This window comes from Rattus norvegicus, chromosome 13, assembly GCF_021556685.1.
Source record: "Rattus norvegicus strain SHRSP/BbbUtx chromosome 13, alternate assembly SHRSP_T2T, whole genome shotgun sequence".
NCBI lineage: Eukaryota > Metazoa > Chordata > Mammalia > Rodentia > Muridae > Rattus > Rattus norvegicus.
The window spans coordinates 76,332,626-76,358,181 of record NC_141546.1 but is presented as its reverse complement, the minus strand read 5'-3'; the positions used below and the strand labels follow the sequence as shown (position 1 = coordinate 76,358,181).

General features: G+C 40.5%; 1 protein-coding gene across 22 annotated transcripts in view; it reads left to right on the top strand.

Moving 5' to 3' along the window:
- Nucleotides 1-25,556, top strand: part of LOC103692000 (uncharacterized) — a 443,265-nt gene that overhangs the window by 293,439 nt on the left and 124,270 nt on the right. For 3 of the 22 annotated variants that reach the window (XR_015636073.1, XR_015636071.1, XR_015636072.1), the window contains 2 exons: nucleotides 5,511-5,596; nucleotides 16,028-16,098. The exons of 7 other annotated variants lie outside the window; for them this stretch is intronic. The gene's annotated coding sequence lies outside the window, so the exon portion shown is untranslated. Of the gene's footprint in view, nucleotides 1-5,510; nucleotides 8,346-11,155; nucleotides 11,391-16,027; nucleotides 16,117-16,381; nucleotides 16,428-25,556 lie in introns of those variants that run through there. 12 more of the 22 variants (XR_015636070.1, XR_015636069.1, XM_087581983.1 and 9 more) reach the window with 8 other exon arrangements.

Sequence of the window (25,556 nt, the reverse complement as noted above, 5' to 3'; positions counted from 1 at the left end):
GTTTATCATGTCTTTAAAAGTGTTGGTCAGTGTTTCAATCTGTTTATAAGAGATGTATTAGTCCTTTGTCACACGACTGTGACCAATCCCTGATAAGAAAGAAGCATAAAAGAAGAAGGGGTTATTTGAACTCACAGTTTAAAGAGATATAGTCCATGAATGGAGAAGTCTTGGCAGCAGGGGCGTGAGGAGACCAGCCACACTGAGTCTACCATCAAGCCATAGAGTGGGGCTGGTCTACAAGTTCTCAAGGCAGGTCTCAGTGAAGCACTCCCTCTGTCTCCTACTAAAGTTTCCACAATCTTCCAAAGCAGTGCCACCAGGCAGGAACTAACTGTTCAAACACACGAGCCCTGTATTGGCATTCTAAATTCAAATCACAGAGACACCTGGAAATTGAAAAAAAAAAAGAGCACAAAACATGAGCATATCGTTATGTCATCCGTTGCCACCAGTTCCTGAAGAACCAGAATTATCTGTCTTACAGCAACCAGATTCTACCTGTTCTACATTATCCAAGCAGTCCTTGGCACTGGCATTTGCAAGATGGCACACAGAGAGATTTTTTTTTTAAATGTACCAAAAGGCATGTGTCTAGTTCTTGGGGGAGCCAGTGATCTCAGAGAAACGTAGATTCTTTCTTTAGATTTTTAGTCTCATTAGTAAAGAATTTAAGAATGGACTCAAACAGGGTTTGCAACAACATAGGAAGAACAACAATATTAACCAACCAAGCCCCACCAGAGCTCCCAGGGACTAAACCACCAACCAATGAGTATGCATGGAGGGACCCATGATTCCAGCCACATATGTAGCAGAGGATGGCATTGTCCAGCATCAATAGGAGGAAAAGCCCTTGGTCCTGTGAAGACTTGTTCCCCAGTGTAGGGGAATGTGTTGAGGTTGGAGTGAGTGGGTGGGAATGGGAGCATCCTCATAGAAGCCGGGAGAGGGGGGAAGGGTATGGGAGAGGTGGGAAAGGGAATAACATTTGGAATGTAAATACATAAAATATTCCAAGAAAAATAAAATTATTAATAAAAAAAGAATGGACTCAAACAAAAGTGTAAGGATAATTTTATTAAAGAATAAGAGAAAAACATCCTAGGGCAGGCAAAATGTGCATCACAGCAGTTGCCCAGAGGAGTGAAATGGAGAAGAGAAGGGGAAAGCCACACCATTTGACTTAAGCTGACTCCAAGGTCAACCACACAGGGGAAAGGGGACCTTAGGGATAGAACGAGGAAGCCTGAAGTAACTGAATAAGTCCCTTGAGTTCTGGCTAGCATCTGAAAGAGACAAAGCAAAGAACAGTTGAACTTTTTTAGTTTCAGAAAAATAGACAGACCCAACAAATCTCATGGCGGTTAGTAGGGCCCATGGGGGCAAGAATTCTAGAGAGAAAAAGTGTATTATCTTATTAAAGGATGAATGACTCCTCCCATCACTTTAGGGTGACTTAAGGTAAAACTGCCTTCTAGGGGTGGGAGTGAAGGGTGGAAGGAAGGTGGTGGGGAGGGTCACTTCACTCCTTAAAAAGCAATTCAACTAAGTGAATAGAAGCAAAAACACAAACTTCCTCTCTGGGGCTGTCTCCACTGTGGCTTCAAAAATGTAAACATGTGAGAGGCATGCCCCGCCTACTGAGTACTGATGCTCGTTGTGGCAACTGACAGAAAATCTCCTTGGACTGTTCTGCCCAGAAGAGAGAGTCCTCCTGGGCTGGCCCAAGTTATTTGCCTCACTGTTGCTCCCAGCCCCAGTTACATCATTAAGAAGAGGAAGCCCCAGAGGAATTCTGTCTCAGACAGTTTCTCTGCCAATAATGTTAGTTGGAGCTTTGAAAAGTGAAACCAAGCCATCTGCTTCCCTGCCTTGTTGCATTCTGAGCCTCAGCTGCTTGCTCCCTCGGCCAAGCAAAGAAGGAAGCTTTGACCTCAATGCTGATAGACAAGTTTCTCCTGTGGGGATTTAGGAACTTCAGTTGCCCCTCCAACTTTTGGCATGCCTTAAATTCCTTTAGTAGCCAGATGAAGCCTCACCTCCCTATTACTCAAATGAAATGTGAGCGTCTGGCTCCTGGACCTGTAAGTGCCTTGATGATTCTGACACTGCAAACTTAGCACCCCACACTGCGCATCTGGGGAAGCATAGCCAAGATACGCGGTAGGGCTGCGATCATCTGAATATGTAAAGTAAAGCGCTGTGACTATAAACTGTGTAAGTCTGCTCAGAGCTGGTCCTGGCCTCTCCCTCTTCCTTCCCAGAACTCAAGACTATCCTAAAAATCTTGGCTGCTCCTGAATACCAAAGCTATCTCGTCCTGTTCCCATTCTTTGGCTCTTTGCCTCCCTTTATGGTCATTCCTACAAGCAAGCTTGATTTCTTCTGCTACTGTACCCCACCCTGCTTCTAGGAGAAAGACTTTCCTAACCATCACAGCAGCAGCCTTGTGCCTTTCCATAGAGTAATGCTAGCCCTGTACATGCATTAGCTAGTTTTCCTGGACTCTTCTGATTCCTCCCTGATCTTCTCTGTAGTCTTTCTTCTCCATAATATGACAAATGAGCAAATACCTTTTATTCCACACTGTGTTACCAACCAGCTCCCACAATAGCCACACTTCTTCCTGTATGGTGTCCCCAGAATATGAAACAAGATAGAAACATAGGCGAAAGTAAGAGAACTTGGGAAGGAAAGGCCCCTCTTCCCAGGATATCAACTCTGTGTGTGTGTGTGTGTGTGTGTGTGTGTGTGTGTGTGTGTGTGTGTGTGTGTATTGTATGTATGTATGTATGTATGTGTGTTTGTTGTATCATATGTGTGTGTATGCATGTGTGTGTTTCTGACTGAGAATCAAAAACTTTCACCCAACTAACATAAATCAAGATTACCTACAAAGACTATTCTTTTTCCAAGAGGTTGCTCAAACAAGGGTGTTAAATAAAACAAATGGGATTATTCTACCGGAGACCAGAATGCCTGGTGCTAGGGGTCCCCTGTGGTCTTCTTTCTTATTTGGCTCTTCCTGAGGTAGCAGAGGGGGAAGAGCATCAGTGGGGTAAGACTTAGTCTTATAAGATATTTAGGGTTGCTGTATAATAATAAAACATTTTCCTGCCTTAAGTCTAAGTCACTTAGCTCTGGGTAGCTGATCTGCCTGTCTGAGTCCCTCTGAGGCCAGAAACTTGTTTAACAACACCCCATAAAGCAGCAGGGGACTGAGTAAAAAGATTTATTGCTGGTGTTCCTGGACCTCCATGCAATGACTCTCCTGCCATAGGCCTGGCTTCACTGGCCTTCCTTAACCAAGGAGGAAGATTCCATTACTTCTTACCTGGGTCATCCTTGACTCTAAAGCCAGAACTGCATGACTGAAGCTTTCCAAGTTTGCTTGCTGGGGCTGGGACCTGGCCCACTTCTTGAGTTATATATGCATAAGCTTTGCATTGTTTGTGTCTGTGTGAGTGTTCTTTTAGTCACTTTTTACAAGTTGGAAGCTAAGATGGGTGAGGTCTTTCCCAGAGGGCACTATTCCATTTACTCTACGTCACATCTGGCCTTTCTTTAAGTGTTTCAGCCTTTCTTTAGGTATTTTATCTCTTTGAGCACAAGAACTGACTCCAAATTTACTTTTCTCAGTGCTCTTTTCCCTTCAAATTGTACATTTTGTACTTCTTACTCTTTGCCCTCTGGCACCTTTTCAAGGTAGATCTGCATAAGGGCGATTGCTAATCAAAGTTATGAGAGCACCTACTGCCATTTCAAGATTCTCAGTTGCTGGGATCAAGACCAGAATCCCAACATGAATAAAAGAACAGCAGAAAGAGAGACAGTTAGGAGAGCACTTTCCAGGATGGTGGTAGGCCAGCAAGACAGAAGTGAGGTGTGGGGAGGTGCGTGGATCCATAGGAGTCATAAGCCATTTTTGCTATTCTTCATGGTGCCTTCCTTCTCCTGAATTTGGAGACTGCAGGTTTTTCCCTGGTGGAGAGAGTTTCCAGTCCTTCTGAGAACTAGCTTCATTTGCATACTAAAGTGATGCCTCCTCTCCCCATTCTCCCTTCTCCCCTGCTGTAGTGACCCAAGTCTACCTCTGAGGTCTTGACAAGAGGTTTGGGTTTAAATAGAAGGCGAGAGGTTTCCATACATAACTAAGCAGTCCCTCTCTAGGTTATCTAGCCAGTCATCATTAGTAGGTTGTCTGTGTTCCTGACTCTCCTGTAGGTGGTCTCACAAATAGCACTGTCTCTTTCTGGGAGACAACTTCCTTCTCTGGCTAGCACCAGGCTTCATCCCGGTCTTGTTTCCCAGAATAAAATTCCTGGAGAAGTTCACATTCTTTGGGAACTATTATTTCAATAGTCTGATAGCCAAAGGGAAGAGCAAGAATATTTTCACTCCTGCCACCATGGGTAAGTTTCTTCTTATGTAAACAAGAGGAAGAGGTCATTAAAAAAAGAACCCACACTTTGGGAAAAAACAACCCAACATACTTAAGAGGTATGCCATGGAAATTTGGATCTGGATTTTGAGTTTCCCAAAACTAGCTTGGCCTTGATCTTTTGTATACATTCATGTTTTAAAAAAAATCCCCCAGTTTGAGGATATTAGCTATTAACATCTTATGATGCAGATGCAAAGACTCAGCTGTCTTCTCTACATGACCCCTTTCTCATTGGCTTTCACTTCTCTGTGACAGTTATTCTCTCCGCTGCAGTCTACAGGGCTTCCTGCTTCTGTTTACACATTTTTACACACTCATTAGCTATAACCTAGATGTGGTGAGAGCTGGGCCAAGTTCTTGTGCATGAAAGAGAACAAGTCATCATCACAGAGCACGCCCCAGTGCAGCATTTTTTTCCCCAAGTGGCTTCCCAGGTATTGGCCTGTGCTAACAATGAATGGGAAATTTCTCGAGTAGAACTTTCCACACCCCAACCTTAAACTCCACAAGTTTACTCAATCTTGAAGCCTAGAAGGGATGATTTGCTGATAATCGATGTGTTCTCACTTGATTCCTGAGATTCTTTCTTGCATTCCAAACATAGTTAGCCTGCACTTGCACCTTAGGGCAGAGTTTGCAGAAGAAAAACTGTGTAACAACCTGTATTCCTTTTTCCCACCAAATATTCCAAACGTATTTTTCAAGTTAAAATTATCAGAAGGTCTAAAGGAATCAGCATTTGATGAAAAACATTTTGGCAAAGAAAAGGGATGGATAAATCAGTGCCTCCAAGCCGATTATAGCTAGCTAAAGTCAGGGGTGCAGAGGCACTGAGATGTTTAAGGTGACTCTCTGACTCATTATAATCCTAAAGGGCAAAGGCTCATTCCTATAATGATTGAAGATGTGAATGAGACATGGGGAACTACAGGAAACAGAGAGCACATGACAAAGCCTGCACTATCCAAGTGACTTGGAAACCCTGCTTATAAAAATTACCTCCAAATCCCAGGAAATAAAACACAAAAACCCCTATCCTTTATACACATTTTTTTTTCCACAGAATCTCTGAATGTCTCTGGGAGCTCTGCCCCTCCAAAACTGCTGTCTTACTGTTAGAGGCATGGATCAGAATCCAACGGGACCCTGGTGAGATTTCCACTTTCTTATATTGCAACATAAAGAATTAGACCTGGAGCAAGTGGATAATTATAGAAGCAGAGACAGCTTAAGAAAGCAAATACTCCCAAGCATGGAAGCAGGCAGAGACCTAAGAAGTCACAACTCTAATGGCCTCCCATTTCTATCCCTGCCATGAGTGTGATACCTGCGCCTTTATAGGCCACATATATATCACCTGCACTGGTGGGAGGACTTTGGGGCTGTTTCTCATCCATGCTCTATTTTGTTACATGTATCCCTGATGATGGGGAGGGTGTAGGTGGTAGTCTTTTTGACAACATACTTATTTTATATGTTAGTCTTGGTGCCTCTTTCCCAAAGCCCTACTTACTCTTCTGCCCCCAATAAATGTGATATCAGTGAGAAATGTTCCCCATAATCTTAGGTATTACTTCAAAAGAAAAATAATGAGAAAAAAAAACAAAGCATAAAGTATGCTTATGAGTATCAATGGATTGATAAATACAGTTTATCTTATTATTTAGGAAGTTAAAACACCCCATTTATTTTCTTGTTACTTATGCATTTGAAGAGAATTCTCTTTTTTTTTTTTTTTTTAGCTTTTTAGCAGTTTTTAGATACATGTGGCCTTGTCTTTAAGGTGTTCTTTATTGTCTTAATAGCCTAAATTGTCAACTTTTTCTTCCAGCCATCTTCTTTATCTAGTCTGTTGATAAGTCTTTCAAATAAGTTTTCTGTTGTTGACATTGTTTGATTTATGGAGCTTTTTGTTTTCAACATTTATGTTAAGAGATTTTTCAGCCATTCACTACAGCTGTGCACGTGTGTACTGGAGCACCAACCTGGCTTCCTTATTTCATTCAGTTATATATTTGGGTTTTTTTTTAATCTGTTTTTGTTTGTGTTTGCTTTTTTAGCTTTTGATCGTTTTTACAATAATCACTTTGAATTTTTTATATAGTATGTTAAGTACTTCAACCTTATTGGGATCAGTTATGGAATTGTTGAGTTTAGACATTTAAAAAAGTTTTTTGTTCGTTTGTCTTTCCACTTTGAGACACCAGTTGGGATACAAATCTCTTGAACTTCTGCGTGACAGCCTTTGCAGGGGACAGCTTTCTTCTGAGGCTGTGCCCTAGAATGTAGGCCAGCTTCGTACTGTCGAGTTTACATTCCATGTTCGCTCGCGTCAGTGTGAGATTTCAGGTGGCTTGTTAGGTTGTGGTCAGTAGGATTTGCTACTGCTGTCATTATGTTAAAACCTGAGTGGCCAGCTTTCCCTACAGATCTCTAGAGTTATCTAATCCCTTTGAAAGTGAAGGCAGATGTGTTGAACAAGCATGGTGTGTGGGGAATATCCTATGTGGTTGTTCTTCCGGGTTAGTTAGCAGTGTGAATATACAGGCACATCTCCCTTGCCTTTTGTAGCTGCAGTATCTACAGCCGTGGTTTATCTCTCTGTGTTGATTACTGTGCTTTCACTGGGACTTCTAGTCTTCCTCCAACTATGTGTACTCTGGCCCAGGTCATCAACGAGATGCTTTAACTTTGACTAATACTTAAAATCTGCCAGATTTCCAGCAGAACAAGATGTGGTCTACACAAGAGTGGAATTCTTCTCAACTAGATTTGGAAAACAGCTCTGTGGAGAAACACCCACCAAGTGTGTCTGAGGTGTCAGGTTTGACATTCAACACTGCTTATGCAAAAAATCCAGAAATACAGTTAAATCTACATTAAAAACTATAACTATAGCATCTAGTTTTTAAAAAGAGACAATATATGCTAAAACGGTATTTACAACAGTAAGAATGCAAAACAAAAGAAAGGTAAGAGAGATTTCCAAAGAATATTGCAGAAATGTTTTTTTTGTTTGCTTGTTTTTTTTGTTTTTTTAAGAGAAGATAATAACAAAGAATGATGCAAAAATATGGGGAAACAGCAGTGAAGCTAACCATTAAGCGGTGAGAATGAGAACTCAGTGAAGATTGACTTTGTCATCCTGGACCAAATTTCAAGGAGACTGATGCCAGGCTGTTTATTTAGGCATATTCAAACATGATGGAATTTGGAAAATTTTGTTTCCAGGCAACCATCATTCCTATTCTAGATGCATAATAAAGCTTATGGCTGGGCTACATAGGAATTCCATGACCAAGGATTTGTGACCATGGAAATGGGTTCTATAGCTTAAGGGCCTAGGATTTAGTGTGTCTCTGACTGAGATCGCATAGAGGTCATCAGGCCATGTGTACGTGTGACACCTCCCCTAAGGATGGGTTCCATCAACTGGGAGCTAATGATAAAAGTCTAAGGATTGAGTCTGAGATAACATTCTAAGGGATTTGGGCAAGATTTGACAGCTGCCTCTAGAGATATCAAAAGGTCATCGGGTCATTAACAATATCCACTCCCAGCTTCCTGGCTGGATTGCAGGCATTTTATTTCCTCTGTCAAGGATATAACCCTTGTCTTTAACATTCCTGGTTTCCATAGTGGTCTGTGGGTGCAAAGACCTTTCTGCCTCCAACATATTTGCCTTTCATTAGCCACTGCTAATTTACAAATTTAATTATTACTCTGAATATTTAAGTGTGTTTGTTTGAATTCGTTGCCACTAATTTTTTTAATAAAACAGAATTTAATTGGGGAAAATGAGAAAGGAAAGAAATCAAGATAAAAATCCAATTAAAGAAATAAATGAAATAGTTAACCGTATGAAAATGCAGAAAAAAAAATCAAAGTTAGACAAGACAAAGGGAAAGAAAGCAGAAAAGAAGAAAGCCTTGTGTAGAATGTCTTTTCTACACTTGATCTTGGCCAAAAGGCCAAGAAGCGATAGAATATTGTCTACATTCTGGTTGGACCTGGGAATACAAGCCCTGTGTTCCAGGTCTCCTATGCCTCTGCTGGTCTAGGTGGGGAACAGGGTGCTAATGCAATCTGCTTAGGCAAGTTGTCAAACCAATTAGGGCTCTAGCATGCTTCCCCTAAGTTTCTCCATGCGTAGGTTCAGAGACTGCTGAACAAGTCCGGGATGTGTTTCCTGGGAACCCCTAGGGCAATACATGCTACTGAACCAGCTGGGAGCCCTCTAGTTTCGGAATATTTAGAGCCGTGCTGTGTTCCCTTTCGCCCAAGACCCTATCTCTGTGCACCCTGCTGCAGCCCTAACATTGGGCCACAGTGGAGACTTTTTCTATTAAATCTACCTCTCTTAAGAGTTAAGAGTGGCATATTTTATAGATTGGACGAGGTTTCAGCAGATATGTCAGACTGTGTGTGACTGAGCACCTGGGGTCCAGGCTAACATGCAAGCCCCTGGAAAAACTAAAGGGGGTTGTAGAGGAGGGTGGCCAGCTCCTCACTCCAACCATGGTTTCCCCTTTAAAAAAATAATGTTTTTAATTTTGGAATTATAATATAATTACACTATCCCCTCTCCCCTTTTCTCCCTTCAATCCCTCCCATGAGTTACCCTTAGCTCCTTCTCAAATGTATTGTCTCTTTAATAGTTCTTTTTTTTTCTTTTTTCTTTAGTTTTCGGATCTGAGGACCGAACCCAGGGCCTTGTGCTTGCTAGGCAAGCGCTCTACCACTGAGCTAAATCCCCAACCCCTCTTTAATAGTTCTTACACACACACAAACACACACACATATATACATATATATATATATATATATATATATATATATATATATATGTATCCATATCCCCAATTATTGGTTGGTTATCCAATAATACAATATGATGGTCTCATTCTAAATCTCTAAAAGCTGCATGACATATTTTCACTTCCCACTCCTCTCTGATCCCCAATCACTACAATCTCTTGAAAGACACCCTCGGCTAAACTAACCGGCTTAGTAGACTTACTCACATCCAGATCAATGCCGGCTGACCACTAGAAACAAAACTTGTGATTGTTGTGTGTCTTCTAGTCCACAGGAAGGTTTAGTCCTTAACTTGAGGGACCCTTCTCAAGGTGGCTTCTGGGAGAGCCCTTTGAGACTTTACTGAGCCACGACGAGACAGATTTCTTCTCCGGTCCCATCTTGCTGTGAAGGTTGCATCTCTCGGACAAAGCCCCAAACTGGAGGACTGCAAACAGCTGCCAGCACAGGGTGGTGGTGGTGACTGTTTCCCTATTTTACACTAGGCTTGCAACTTGTCTTCACGTCTGCTGCTCCAGTACAGAAGCCAGGGTAGAAGTTGTGAACTCTTGCGCAGCCCAGTCTGTATTCAGCGTTCTGATTTCCCAAGCAGTTTTAGGTTTTTCAGACGCTACTTTATTAGTTCCTGTTAAGCCAGAAGTTTTGGGACAAAGCCAAGATGGCATGGGTCAAGAGGCATCCGCCCTTCTCTTTTGATCAGGAGCCCATGTTCACAAAAGGCAGAGCAAAACACTGGACAAAGCCAGCTCCAGATTCCAAAGTGACCACTGAATCTAAGACTACCCTATACTAGGGCCCTAAAGACTCACCAAATAAGGCTATTACCCAGTACCTCGCCATCACATCGTCTTTCCCTCCCCTCCCCTTTAAGAAGCCCCTACCTCAGCTCTGCCTTGCAACTTCACTGACCTCCTCCTGTGAGATCACTGAACGCACCCCAGAGCTGCCATACTAAGCCTGCCTTTATACTATAATCGCACTCAATTCGATTTGTTACCTTGGTGGAGAAACCTACCAGTTCCCAGATTTTTTTTTCTTCACTGCTTTCCCTCCAGAGACAGTTTCCCCTTTGCTATACTAGCTTCTCTCGGTTGCAGAACCCTGCTGACAAAAAGAGCTTCCATTCTTAGTTCCACTAATTCCACCTTGTTTTCTACTACTGTCACCTATGGGCTCTCCCTACTGCATCATTTCTGGTTCACTGGCTAACAGACATTTGCAACAAGGCCTCTTTGCCAATGAAGGCTGGCACAACCTGCTTTCTCACAGAGAAAAATAATTCTGCTCATTAAGAATTGTATTTTTATATTTCATTTTCTTTTGTTGGGGGAAGTTGCAAAGGCAGACGATAGATACAAACTTGGGGAAATAAATGGGAAGTGAAATTCACAATCAATTAAAAGAAGTTAAGGGCTGGGGATTTAGCTCAGTGGTAGAGCACTTGCCTAGCAAGCACAAGGCCCTGGGTTCAGTCCCCAGCTCCGAAAAAAAGAAAAGAAAAGAAAAGAAAAAAAACCAAAACAACAACAACAACAATTAAAAGAAGTTAAAAAGAAGAGGAGGAGGAGAAAAAAGAGGAGGAGGAGGAGGAGGAGGAGGAGGAGGAGGAGGAGGAGGAGGAGGAGGAGGAGGAGGAGGAGGAGGAGGAGGAGGAGGAGGAACTCCTACTGTTTGGCTCTTGTTTCCCATGAAAGAGTTTTTAAAGAAACAAAAGTCTTGGCAGTGTTCGCTGGGGTTCACAGTCAACTTCTGCAGACACAAGAAGCCAACAAAATATGCAAATATTTGACGCCATAAGACTTCCAGGTATCACCTGGGGTGTTTCCTCAAGATAAGAAATCTCAAACTAAAGTTGCCCTGGAAGGGAAACTAGCTCAACAGGCCGAATTCCTAGCGTAGTATCGTCTCTCCGTTTCAAATTTTCCCATATTTTCTTGTCAGTCATACACGCAAGCATTTTCCATGGAATTATTATGGGTTACTTTCCCTGGATCGTGTCATCACACATTCTACGAGAATCTGCTCTTCCAACACCATTCCAATAGAGTGATCTGTGTCATTCTTTCTGTAATGCAGGAAGAAAGCACCCTATTGGCTAGCTCACTTCCTGACACATATGTGCTGAGTTGAGTTCATGGCATTTTCAAAAACACTTTTCTTTTTCCTCAAGACACATGCTTGTCCCATACATCAGGGTTTAAAAAAGGAATATCTGTCTCCTCTCACACCTGGAAGTGTGGACTTCAGAGAGGCAGACTGACATATGATCACTATAGTTTGTAAGATATAGGATTTGAATTCAGGAAAAAAAATTTATTAAAAATACGGCACGACTGCTCTGGGGGCAGAGGCAGAGCAGGTGTTGGTCAAAGTCAGGCACTACTACTTAGGTTTGTCAGGGCAAAGAATGAAAAGGGAAGCCCTGTTTAGCAAAGACTAGAGTCACATTAAATAATCACCTTGTATAAATCCATCCCAAACTGTTAAAAGAAAAAAACTAAAAATGACTTTTGGATTGCCAGAGAAGAGCAAGTGGCCACCCAGATTCCAAAAGGGCAAGGATATGAACATCCAAGAGACTAAGGAATCCTGGCTTCTAAGGAGCCACTGAAGAACCTCCTGAGGGTTTCTGCTTTAAGAATGTGCAGTACTTAAACAGATCCTATTGGGTCCGTTCAGGAAGCATTTTCCTACATTTCCGTCTTAGACTCTCTGTCCATTGAGTTTTGGAAAGAACACGAGAAGTTAGGGAGACAAAGACACAGTCAACTTCCCACTTCCCCCCAGAAGGCCCAGGGGAAGCAGACTGATCTAGGTATATCTAGATATGGAGGTGCGCCACTGCTATACTTTAAAATCTGTTAGTAAATGTTCTTGTTACCGATTTGAATATATTCATTAATTCAAAATGGTTATGTGTCCTGCACAACATGGTCATGGAGGACCACAGTTTTTAACCTAGGAGTGAGGAAGGACTATCTCCTCTGACTAAACAGTGACTGGATGGAGGGAAACAATGAACTTACGCTTTGATTTTGTAATGAGTTCTGTGATAGCCTATTGCATGTCATCATGTGTCATGTGATCCACTCAGTGGGATGAAGACTTAAAACCATGGTCTAAAAAAAAAAATAATCACCCAGAGAAGGTCAGCCAAGCCTTTCAGTTACAAAAAGAGAGTCATTCTTGTTAGCTGAAAGAAACAAGAGTTGATCATTGAACTTTTAGCTACCCCAGAAATAAGTTAGTGGCTGGGATTCCCAAACCTGCTTCTTGAAGCTCATACTTTAATGATCCCTCTACTGACTACTGAACCAAGCCACCCCTGCCACCTGCTCTCATACTTTCCTCATATATATCATCTCGAAATTGTATGTATGAGGCTAACTGGTAGACTCTAGACTAGGTTCCAGCAACGTCTTATCCAAAAACAGGTGCTATTTTCCTCGGCTTTCTGTTAATGGAATAAATATATGAGGTCATCAATTTATACAGAGAAAACTTTATTTGGCTCTCAGTTTATGGATCTTTGGTTGGTTGGCCCCATTGCTTGCAGAATTGTGAAAGCACATCATGGTAAGAGTTCATAGGAAGTAAAGCAGCTTACTTCATGGTCAGCCACAAAAGAGAGGTAGAGGAAAGGCCAGTCTTCAAACACATAACCCCAGTGCCATAAGGTCTTTCCCCAGGTTCCACATTTCAAAGGTTCCACCACCTCCCAACAGCACTGAGCTATGGACTAAACTTTTATCATGTAGACATTTGAAGGGCATTCCAGATCCAAAATAGAGCAGGCAAGAATAATAACAAAGGCACGTCAAGACATCTGCCTCGATCACGGATGCCCTTGACTCAAGGTGGGTAAATGAGAAGTGTGGTTCCCGCAATGATTTCTCTTCCAGACTGTTGCCAAGGAAGCAAATGCCCTCTTACTCCTGCCCCCACCCCAACTTTGGTAAGGAAGGGCTGGGCTTAGCAACTCCTTCAAAGTACCATCCTGACCACAGTCTGCACAGACTAAAAGCTGCAGGCCTGGCCACAATGTTTTCAATCCTTTCCATCACTTGAAAGCCCTAAAAGTTAATGGTAGTTCACCACATATATAAAGTTTTCTCAAAAATTCCAATGACCCCCTTTCCTTTTTCTACCACTGCAGCCAATCATGTCCATGCTGTTCACTTGCCCCCAGGGTTCCTGTCACAGGGTTTGTTGCTGACTTGTCATTTAGTCTATTTATAAAAGCAGCTAAAAGAAAAGGAAGAGAAATCCACCCATCAGTATTTCTCATACTTTCATAGATCTGACTTTCATGCTTAATACATCATAATAAATGTGACAAATGATCAGAAATACATATATGCCATCATCTTCTGTGAGTACCAATTATATCACGTAGGAGTCATGGAAAGTCACTGAGTAGAAAGCGTCCAGGAGATAATCCAAGAGTATATGACCAAAGGTCTGTTACTTTCTCAGCACGAATCTGTCCTACAATTTATGAGAAGCCTACCCAAAGGCTGTGTGAACTCAGTGCTTACCCACAACCCCTCCATTGCAGAAACTCTGCCCACTCCCAAAGTCTATTCTAGAATCATTATCAGCTGCCAAACATTTTCACAACTTTTTGACACAAGTCCATAATGCAAAAACATGAGTAATGAATGAGTCCACAGCATCAGCAACGCACATAGCTCATGACGTAGTTGATTGCTCAGTGGCTTTGGGACTTACATCCCCACCTAGGTCTGGGTTAGGATAAATTATCCCTTTCCCCTGAAATCTGTTTCTCCTTTCATATGCAGATTTCTATCACAGACTTTCCCAACCATAGGGAACAGTTTTGTTTCTTGACTTTGGCATTTCTTTACCATGGTGTAGGTTTTCCTTAAGAGTCTTTCCAGCTTTGCATTGAGTGACCTGACTTCTGGATAACCTAACTTGCCTCAGATTTCTCTGAAGGAGGATCTAGATATGCACCCGAACCTTCTCCTTGCGTGTCTATACCCACACACAGTACAGTGACTCCTTACTGTGTGATATAATACCCTAATTACCACAAACACGGACTCAATTCATCGCCCTGAGGAAGCCTCTAGGACAGTGATCCTCGAACTACAGGTTGCTGGCCCTTTCACAGGGGTCACCTAAGCCCATCAGAGAACACAGATGTTTACATTACATTCGTAACCGTAGCAAAATTACAGTTATGAAGTAGCAACAAAAATAATTTTATGGTTGGGAGATCCCACAACCAGAAGCATTAGGAAGGCTGAGAACCACTGCTCTAAGGTCTCCTAGAACTCTTGGTTTTAGTCTAAGAGGTCCCAACCGCCTCTGCCTTCACAGTTACTTTCTCCCATCGGTGACTAGATCTTTTATCTTGGTGGACTGCTTATATTGAGGACTTTCTAGCCTTCCGGCAGTTCTCAACATTTCACATACACCAGTGAAACAAATACCTTAGTATTGGCTACCAATCAGTAGTCTCTTGATCCTACTAAGTTTCTATAACACTTTATAAGTTTAAAAAAAACCCTTTGGGTAATATCATTTAAGTCTTACAGCTCTGTCATGGAATCTCACATGTGGGGATACAACAGCACAGAGCATCATACTGACCTGTGCAAAAATCACAGAGCCAAAAATGAAGATGATGCCATTTATATCAGAGTGGCAAGTCACTTTGTGCAAAGCCAGCATCTCCGTCTACGTCCCTCATCCCTTGGAACAACTATTCTACCTCCAGCCTCACATTGATACTCCCAGGCACACAGGCATGCTGTTTGGACCTCTGACAAACCCATCTCAGTGATTATGGCTCAGTGTTTTGTTTTGTTTTGTTTTGTTTTTTAACACCTCTGCTTTTAATTCTTTAGGGACAAATCCGTGTCTCGTTGATGCCAATCAGTGTGAATGGCTACCCAGAATACTAGGCTAATAGACTCCTGATTCTACAACAGCAAAAAAGTGGAAGAGACCATCTAAACCAATTAGTGCTGCTCTACACACAGTAAAGAGATAGCAACAGTCTGTGGGATACTTAAACCTGTTCTTGCCCAACTCTACCTGCCTCCACATCTCCTCACCATCTTCTCTGCTTTCTAAGTTTGCACCAGTGGGTGTGAGACTCGAGTACATTGTTTATTTCTGATATGTTAAAAAAAGAAAAAGAAAAGAAAACCTCGTTTTCAACATACCACTTCAAAGGTGTCTACAAAAAGTTTCAAAATTTTTGAGTGGCTTTGAAAACTTTCGTTACTGCTCCTAAAAGAATTAAGATAAACATACCGTGAATTTTAGTTGTGCTCCATTGTGTCAGGACATTAATCATTGAGATGAGAGCACACAGATGTTTTGGGGAAATTTTTCTAAAAAGCTCAACAAAGGTGAAGCTTTTCTGGCCCCAAAGTCTCAAAATTCCTCTGTAGAGCTTAGGAACTATCTGAATGCCAATTAAAAATAAAATTAAGGAAATGCATTTCATTCGGTAACAGAATATAAAGTCATCGAAATGAAAAACTAACTTTGCACACACTTAAAAGTTGACAATTTTATTCATCATCTTTGAAGGTGGACATTTTGTTCTGTGGTAAGCCTGGTAAGGTTTAACTTTAAAATTAAAACACAATGAACAACTAGGAACAATAATTAATAATAACAGAACAATTGTAACAGTATTCTAGAAAAATATAAATATATGAGCTCTCCCTCTTGAAATGTCTTATTGTACTGTTCTGACTGGCTTTCTCTCTTTTGTTCTAGAACTCTCTCTAAAGACCAGGCTGACTACCTAAAGACTATACATGGACTGACCCTGGACTCTGACCTCATAGGTAGCAATGAATATCCTAGTAAGAGCACCAGTGGAAGGGGAAGCCCTGGGTCCTGCTAAGACTGAACCCCCAGTGAACTAGACTGGTGGAGGGAGGGCGGCAATGGGGGGAGGGTTGGGAGGGGAACACCCATAAGGAAGGGGAGGGGGGGGATGTTTGCCCGGATACCGGGAAAGGGAATAACACTCGAAATGTATATAAGAAATACTCAAGTTAATAAAAAAAAAAAAAAAAAAAGACCAGGCTGGCCTTGAACTCACAGCCTGCCTGCCTCTGCTTCCAGAGTGCTGGGATGGAGAGCCTGTGCCATTACTGCCTTTATCTATCCTGTGAGTGTGGAGTCCAATGGTGAGATGAAAAAGCATTAGCCTTATGTTTAGTCAGGTGAGGCTACAAGGCAAACGTTACTTGAGCATAGCCTGCAATACTGCCACGGTTGAGCTGATCATCTCAACAGCTGCTACGTGCATAACGGCTGAATGGTGAACCTGTTAGAAGGTGCTAGACAAGGCATGATTCAACGTCACTATCTCCAAGTAGGTTTCGTTTCTCAAGACACAGACCCCACAATAAGACAACTTTATGCAAACTACTACTTCTTTACAAGAGATGAAAAGGGGGACATGAAAGTGTGAGTAACAGCAAAACTGGGAGGAAGAAAGTCAACCTTGTGCTGAGTTGGTCACTGGTGCGGCATGTGACAGCACACAACCTCCAGCCCACTGCTCAACCTCAAAGGGGCCAGACTAACGCCTCAGAATTTGATTTAAAGACAGGGTTTTTCTCTGAAGAGCTATCCATCTACAATTAGCTTTTCCTCTAAGCCGAGGTGTGTGGGCTTTGTGGTAAGAAGAACAGGAGGAGGGAAGATGAGGTGTGTAAAGTGACAAAGGTAAATCAAACACGGAAGTGGAAATTTATCATCTTTGCCTATTTCTATGGAATGGGAGAGGCTGGGTGGCTGGCTCTTGCTGGCTGGAGCCGTGCTTTGACCTCTCTTTACCGGTAAATTAGTCCAGAACTCATTAAAACAAGTCCGTCAGTTTCACCAAAATGTGTTGGGAAGGGGAGGGGCTATTCATTTATCTACTTGTTTCCAGTCACCACACGTGTCCTAACACTCTACATGCCAGCTAAACAATTAGAGGTAAAAACTTTAGATGTACTCTTTAGAACCTAGGGGAAGAACCAGACAGATGATTTAATAATTATAATTGATACCAGACATGTTTTATGAGAATTATTCAAAATAATTATTCAGATTTCAGATAAAAAGACAGTCTTACCGGAATAAGCAGGGAAACTATAAAGAAGAGTAGACACACACAGAGACTAGAATACTTCAGACAGAGTGAGCAGAATGACAAGAATGGGGAACTGAAAGTTGTTTATTCTGCTTGGGGTGTGGGTCTTTACTAATTGAGGATAAAAGGTGGGCAGATGTCATGGGAGATGAGTCTGGAAAGGCAAGCCACACATAGCCCAGAAAGCCACAAATACAACTTATAGATTGTGTATGGTGTAGAAATAGAAACCACCAGAGCAGTCATTTAAATAAAATAATTCTTTTCCCCTGAGGTAAAGTGATGTCCAAGCTGTCTCCGTGGTGAACAGTATCCAGCATTTCCTAACAACCTGCCTTTTGCTTCTGCTGCTGTTACTACAAGTGTTCTTCCTTATCCTTCTCTTATTTGTCTTTTTTGGGGGGGAGGGGGAGGCGGGGTTTCTATTGTTCAATTAAGACCATTCGTTTAAATTTACGCATTTATTGCTACAAATTTACCTCTTATTAATTGAATTGCTTTTGCCACATTCTGTAAACTTTGCTATATTGTGTTCCTATTTGCATTTGCCTCAAGAGTTTTTAAATTTTCTGATTTCTTCCTGGATCCATTTGGATTTTCATAAACATATTTTTTAATTCCACACATTTGTCTATTTTCCATTTTTCCTACTACTAATTCATTTCCAATTTGATGTCATTATGGTTAAAAGGTGTGCATTCTCTGATCTCTGTCTTCTTAAATTGGGAAAGCCTTGATGTTTGGCCTAATTTGAATATACACTCTATCTTGTATGCTTCCACTGGAGATAGAATAGCTTGTGTGTCCTTGTCTATCTGTTTTAAAGTATAGCTCAGGTCCAGTGTTGCTGGTTTAATTTTGAGTCTAGATGATCAGTTCATTGCAAACAGGGAGGTACTAAAGTCCTATACTATTGTTGCCTTATTGTTTAATTCTCCATCTAGATACAATTAATGTTTGCTTATATTGTTTAGTAGATGTTCCTATAGTATAATTCTTGTCTCTTTATATGTTATATCTGAAACATTAAAACCAGAATAAAAGTAATTAAATTAGGACTACTCTAATACTATGATGATTGTATACAATTTTCTTTTATCTTTTGGAAATTTAAAATACAAAACTATTAAATAAAACCACAGCTTCAGGTATGATGACATTTTCTGTGGTTTTTTTTCAGGTTTTTTTACTTAATGCCTACTTTCCTGAATAATTATATCTATATCTCTCTTTTACCTACCATTATAAGGAGTATGTATACCTGTGTGTGTGTGTGTGTGTGTGTGTGTGTGTGTGTGTGTGTGTGTGTTTTGAGACACAGTCGCACAATGTAGTCCTGGTTGGCCTTGAACTCACTACCTGAACCAGGCTGGCCTTGAACTCATAGACCTCCACCACCTATTTCTGAGTTCTGAGCGAATGCTGGAATTAAAAGCATTGGCAGAAAGCCTAGCATATATTTTACATACCTTCATAGTATGTGTGTGTCCTAAAAGCCATGGTCAATGTCTCGCAGACATTTTACCTCGCTTTTGCGTGGTAAATTGGTTTGGCATGGTTTACTATCCTTTCAGCCTTTCTCTGTGGATTTGAGAATTGAATCCATATGCTTTCTATGCTGTTGATGACAAATGAGTATGGGCTGCTGACATCTGCTTAGCTGCATCCTAGATATATAGATCTTTTATTTCTCTTACCTTTTCTTGATGTCTTCCCTCATGGTGCAGTGATTTTTCCACACCTATATGCATTTTGAACCCTCTCACCTTGTCTCCTACAGTTTTCACTGTAATATAAGTGTGGTACCTCAGAGTCTTTCACCTGCTGGTTACCACACAAAGTTTGCATGCACCATCACATCGTCCTATCAGCCCATTTAAGTTGTCAGCAACTTAAATTGCAAGAACTATCTACGCTGTTTCTCCATGCCAAACACATTTTGTTTTCAATGTCATATCTTTATGTACTATATATTTATAACTGAATACTGCGTTGATCTTTTTTTTAAGTTTATACCAGATACATGTTATATTATGTCATTCTGAATGTGACTACTTTGTGATGTCATACTACACTATATGCTTTTTACTCCTGATGGATATGCACATAAACATTCTCTGTTGTAAACTTCTATCTCAATTTATGATTTGATCTTTCATATGAACTTGTGAACTTTGTAACACGTGATCATGGATTCTGAAAGATGTTTAAGTGCTGAGGACAAAGAGAAGGACTGAACAGAAGGACAGAACACAGAAGGAAACTGAGCTGAAGAGTCAGGTTTGAGCTAAGGAGAACTGAACTTAAAAGGTCTGGTCTGAGAAGAAATGAAGAGAGGAATAACTTAGAGACTATAGGTAGCATAAGAGAGCAATATGCAGAATGCAGAGGAAAAGAGGAAAAAAGAAGCTGGAGAGAGCAGAAGGAGCAGGCAGGTTTTTCCTTACCATGGGACAGAACAGGCCATTTCTCAATAGCAAGGCAGGCTTAGTCTTATTAAAAGGAACATGCATTTTCTCTTACAAACTTAATTCACTTAGCATGAAAAGGGTAGAAGCTATTTCTTTCTACCCTTTCAACCAGAATGAGTGGGTTCTTTCTGCACTGGTGCTTGGTCTTTTGCTCCATATGCATATGTAAGTATGGATGTGTGTGTAAGTATGTAATTGTGAGAATGTATGCATGTGTGTGTGTGTGTGTGTGTGTGTGTGTGTGTGTGTAAGAATGTAATTGTGATGATGTAGGTAAGGTGGGCCCAACTGATTATGAGTGGAAATGTATAAATGCGCATTTATGAATACGTGTGTGAAATTATATACGTTTATGCATATTTGGCAATGTAGAAGCTTTTCCTTCTGCAAGCACTATTCATTTCTCTTGGTTCAATAGAAGTTTATTGCTCCAAACTTCCCCTTAGCCTGACAAGCAAGAGGCATAGAGACAAAAGGGAAAAGGCTCCAGTAAGTAATCCTCTACTTTATCTCCTGCTGTTTTAGAATGAGGTGCTAAATGCCAGAGACTGCAGTTTCCCCGGCCTCAGAGGAACACAGAAGACTAGTCAGTTACAGTAGCAGAGCATAGTGACTTAGACATAGAAAAGTAAAACAGCTATAGATACATAGTAACTTAGACTTAGATAAGCAAAATTATTATTATACAGCAACCCTAAATATCTCGTAAGACAAGTCTTACCCCCATATCTAGTAAGACAAAGTCTTACCCTCCGCCGATGCTCTTCCCCCTCTGCTGCCTCTAGAAGAACCAACACAAGAAAAAAGACTAATGGGCTGGCCCCCCGCAGAACATACACAGGAACCAGACATTAGGTAGAGCTCTTGGTGTCCTGCAGAAAAGTGGTAAGAAGATTGTAAGAATCAGAAGGGCCAAGGATACCACAAGAAAACCCACTAATCTGGGCTCCTAGGGGCTCACAGACTAAACCAACAATCAACTGCATGAGTCTGACCCAGGGCACGTTTGTGTAGCTTGATCTCCTTTGGGACTCCTAATTGAAGTGGGGGCTGTCTCTGACTCTTTGGCCTGCTTTAGGGACCCTTTTCCTCCCTCTGTGTTGCCTATTCCAGACTTAAAGTGAGGGGAGGTGCCTAATTTTCTTGTAACTTGATATGTCATGTTGGATTGATATCCCTAGGAAGACTGCCCTTTTCTGAAGGGAAATGGAGGAAGAGTAGATAGAGGTTGGAATGGGTGGGGAGTAGAGGTAGGGAAGAGACGAAGACGAGAGGGGGGAGGGGAAACTGCATTTGGGATATAATATGTGAGAGAAGAGTACATTTTTTAAAAGCTTAAGAAGAAAAGAGAAAAGCTTCCATAAGATCAGGTTGTAGGCAAACCTGTAAGTCATTTTCTTAATTAGTGATTGATGGAGGAGAACTCATACCATTGTGGGTGGAGCCATCCCTGGTTTGGTGGTCCCAGGTTCTATAAGAAAGCAGACTAAGCAAGCCAGGGAGAGTAAGCTAGTAAGCAGTGTATCGTCATGGCCTCTGGGTTCCTGCCCTGACTGCCTTTGATGATCAACAGTGATATATATAAATGTAAGTTGAATAAAGCCTTTCCTCCCAACTTGCTTTTGGTTATGGTGTTTTATCACAGCAATAGAAACCCTACCTAACACACCTTCCAACTTGACACACTGTCAACAACTTCAAACTCTCCCATGAGACCCCACAATCTCCAAAAGTTCCACCAATAGCATCACTGTGGGGAATACGTATCTGACTCATGGGTCTTTGGGAAGCCATTCACAATGCACATCTTAAGTTTAATAAAGCTCTGGATAAAGCTCTGGTATAAACCTGTACTCATTAAAACCACTGGCATCAACTTTTTCTTGATTTCTTTTCTCTTCTACACCTGATAATATTTTTAACTTCCTTACATTTTAGTTTCTTGTTCCTTTCCTTATGTTCACAGGCTTAACCCTGCTGAGAAAACAAGGAGTTTATTCATATGGATTCCATATGAATTGTACTGACTTGCTTGAGAACATCTGGCAGAATTCTCCTGAAAAGGGTGGTTGTAACTTTGCAGAGGTTCCTGACTTAAGTCTATGGTGAAATCAGTCAGTTCTGGCCAGAAGTTCTTATGACATGTGATTCTAGACACAAGTTGTCTGAATGTCTAGACTTAACATAATTAAGACTAGTATTTCTTCTTTTTCCATGCTCCTAGAGTTTCTTTCTCTTCCAGAAAAATTCCTTTAAATGTTACATGAGTTATGTTTTCAATTGACACTGGAACACTGTGGAAGTCTGCCAAGGTAATAGGAAATTCTACTTTTGCTCTAGTCTAAGACCAGCTGGCTTAAGTCTATTCTTATAAATGTTTTCCAATTGTTAGTTTATGGCTTACATGACACCCAGAATACATGCTACAGCTTTCTTATATCTTACATAAGATATCATACCCTATGTATAAAGAAGTTGTAGCAGGTAATTAGTAATGATGCAATTGCTCTATTTGTGGACAGATAATTATGATTTATGAAGCTTGCCTTACAAATATATCCTTAAGAACTAACCATCTTAAATTCTGGGCCCTTGGGAACCTATTCCATGCTACCAGTAATAACAAAATAATTTCCAGCAGGATCTGGGTATCTACAAAGAAAATTTTACTATGTAATGATGAGCCATTATTATTAAAAATAATTATCCCCCAGATGTTCATCATTTGGGGAAAGAAGAAATGAAGGCCCTGTATGAGATTTGAGTGGCTATTTCTTTAAAAGAAATCTTTTATTTATTCACAGACATATACTTATTAAGCAATTCCCTGTGTTTGGCACTATGCTATGTAGAAAGACCCATTATTGTGGTGCTGTAGACAATGCAAATCACTATAATACAAAAACAGAAAGTACTAAAGGTCATAAAATTATATAATGTGTAACTAGAATAGGAAACAAACTAATGAAAAGTCTACAGAGCTCTTGCTCATCTCTTGCTTTCTTCCCCTCTTCTTCCTTTGTCCCTTCTAGCCCCATTCCCTCCCCCCTTCTCTCCATGTGTTTATGGCTGGCCTCTACACCTCTACTACTCTCTCTCTCTCTCTCTCTCTCTCTCTCTCTCCTACCCTCTTAACTCCCCTCCCCATGCACTGAATAAACTCTATTCTATACTTTGAAAAGGAAGTCCACAGGACTCCTTCCAAGCAGAATGAAAGACAAACTCATTGAAAACTTGTTGATCCTTAAAAAATGAGTATACACTCACATTATCACATATTTATACACAAAGGTTTCACTGTAGCAATACTTTTATAACCACTGTCAATGCAATTGGTAAGAATAATTTTAAAAATACTTCTAGTGCAATCTACCCTACCCTATGTTTACAGTAGTATTACATGCATATAGTCAGAATGTACAGCAATTATATGCTATAATCTCTTCCTCTTACAATTTGTTCCGTAAAATCTGGATGTTTAATGTTCAACGCTCTCCTTAGGTTAATGACTTATCTAGTTGTTTTAGTCATCTATAGCTCATTTTCTAGTGGTTTCTTCAGGAAGGAGCATGTGAACAATTTATCTGTCTCCATTGTAGTGAAAGTCAGACTTGCTGAATATAAAATCCTTTTGCTTCTATTTTATTTTCTTGGGTATTTTTAATTTTAATTTTTCTGGTTTAAAAGTATTTGTAGTAGTCTGAAAAGGTGGCATCCAAAGATATTCAGGTCTGGAATCTATATGTATTATTTTATATGACAAAAGAGGTTTCACAAGCAACAAGGATCACGAGAAGGGAAATAATCTATATTTATCCAGGGGGCCATCAGGGTCATGCTTTCCTTGTGAGAGTGAGCCAGAGTCAGATTGGAAATGAAAGAAGGAGGAGCAATAATTAAAAGGAGAAACGATGAAATTCAGGGCTGCTAGGCAAGCATGAGGGTAAGTTCCATAACCTTGGGGTTCCAAATGAATCCAATGAAGAAGATCCAGAAGGAACCAGTTCTACTCACATCTGACCTTGACCTTTGCCCTGTAAGATGGATTCAGATTTCTGGCCTTTAAACCTAAAAATAACGTATTTCTGTTTAAAGTCATTTAGTTTGTGATCATTTAATATATTGGGAATAGAAACTAATGGAGAATTAATCTCAGAAAGTAGGATGATAATATTTTTATCATCTATGTTTTCTTCAGATATTTTCGCCCAATAATTTGTATTGACCATTCAGGATGGGTATGGAGTCTGCTCAGTGTTTTTAGCACTTTTCACTTAGAATACTTGTTTCAGTCTTGGAAGATTCATATTCTCATATATATCCAATGTTCTCAGCTTAGTCTCAGTGTTCTCACTTTTTATTGAATGCTGGATCCCATACAGGCAAGCCGGAAGCCACATTGAACTCCTAACTTTAAAGACATTGCAGACTCACAGAAGGAAGTAGATACTTTAACTGAAAATCTACACACAGCTGGACATGACTTGGAGAAGCTGACAATTGAGATAAGGAAACTATGTAAGCCAGAGGGGTTCCGGTGAGCTAAACAGGACCAGATGCTTGCTTCACCACAAACAGCAATGAGCTTGTCTAGCACTGACCTTTTCATTAACAACATGGCTTCCCTTTATTTTATACATCCAATCTCAGGCAGAACTCTCCCTGTAACTATCAGAGAGAAATGACCCCAGGTGGAGAATCTTCTTTTTAGCTAACTGGTACTAGTACAGAACCTACCACATTTCTGCCTTTGGCAACCTGGCATCAATACACAGATCTTTAATTAGATTTGACTTTCAACTCACTACAATAGGAAATAGATGCTTCTTACTCAGTTGAGGAATGTATCTCTTCAGCAAACAAAACCATGTTCGTTCTCCCTCCAGATAAGAAACATGAATCTGATCCATCTTTGGATGGTTGTTCTTTCTCTTTGCTGAGTTATACCCATGCTTCGATATCCTGTGACTTTACTGCTTGTTATATTGATGGTAGAGAAAAAAAAGCTGAATGGAGGCACCAGTTTATAGTCATATATAAACATAGTCATATTAAAATAATGATAAAATTGACAAAAATGACATCTTCCCTTCCCAATTGATTATATTTATTAGATGGTATTTTGAACTTCTCTTTCCTTCTGTCTCCTCCACCTCACTGGCTGCGTTCTATAGACCCGGTTTCTTCCCATTCTGGTCTTGACTTAAATGTTTCATTTTTCTTCCTAATTTAAACTAGATAACTTCATTTTGACATAACATTTTGATGTTCTCTCTCTCTCTCTCTTTCTCTCTCTCTCTCTCGTGTGTGTGTGTGTGTGTGTGTGTATGTATGTGTGTGTATATGTGTGTGTTTTAACAGGATATATTAAGTAATAAGCAATTTGTATATGGGAGTGTTTGAAATCCCATGGGGATTATGTAGCATTCACAACATCATCTACTGAAAAGCATACAACCTGATCTGTATTAAACATACAATCTGAATTTAATAAGATATGTACTTTTTTTGCCAAATATTATGAACTTATCTGCTATGCCATTTCTTCTTTTCTCATCTAATAAAAATACTTCAGTGCTTTTCCTCAACTGAAAGAAAACAAAATATTCCTATGAATTTTAGGTTAAATGAAAAACATAATATCAGCAAGACCTTAAATTTTTCCCCAGCTGCAGTAAATTTT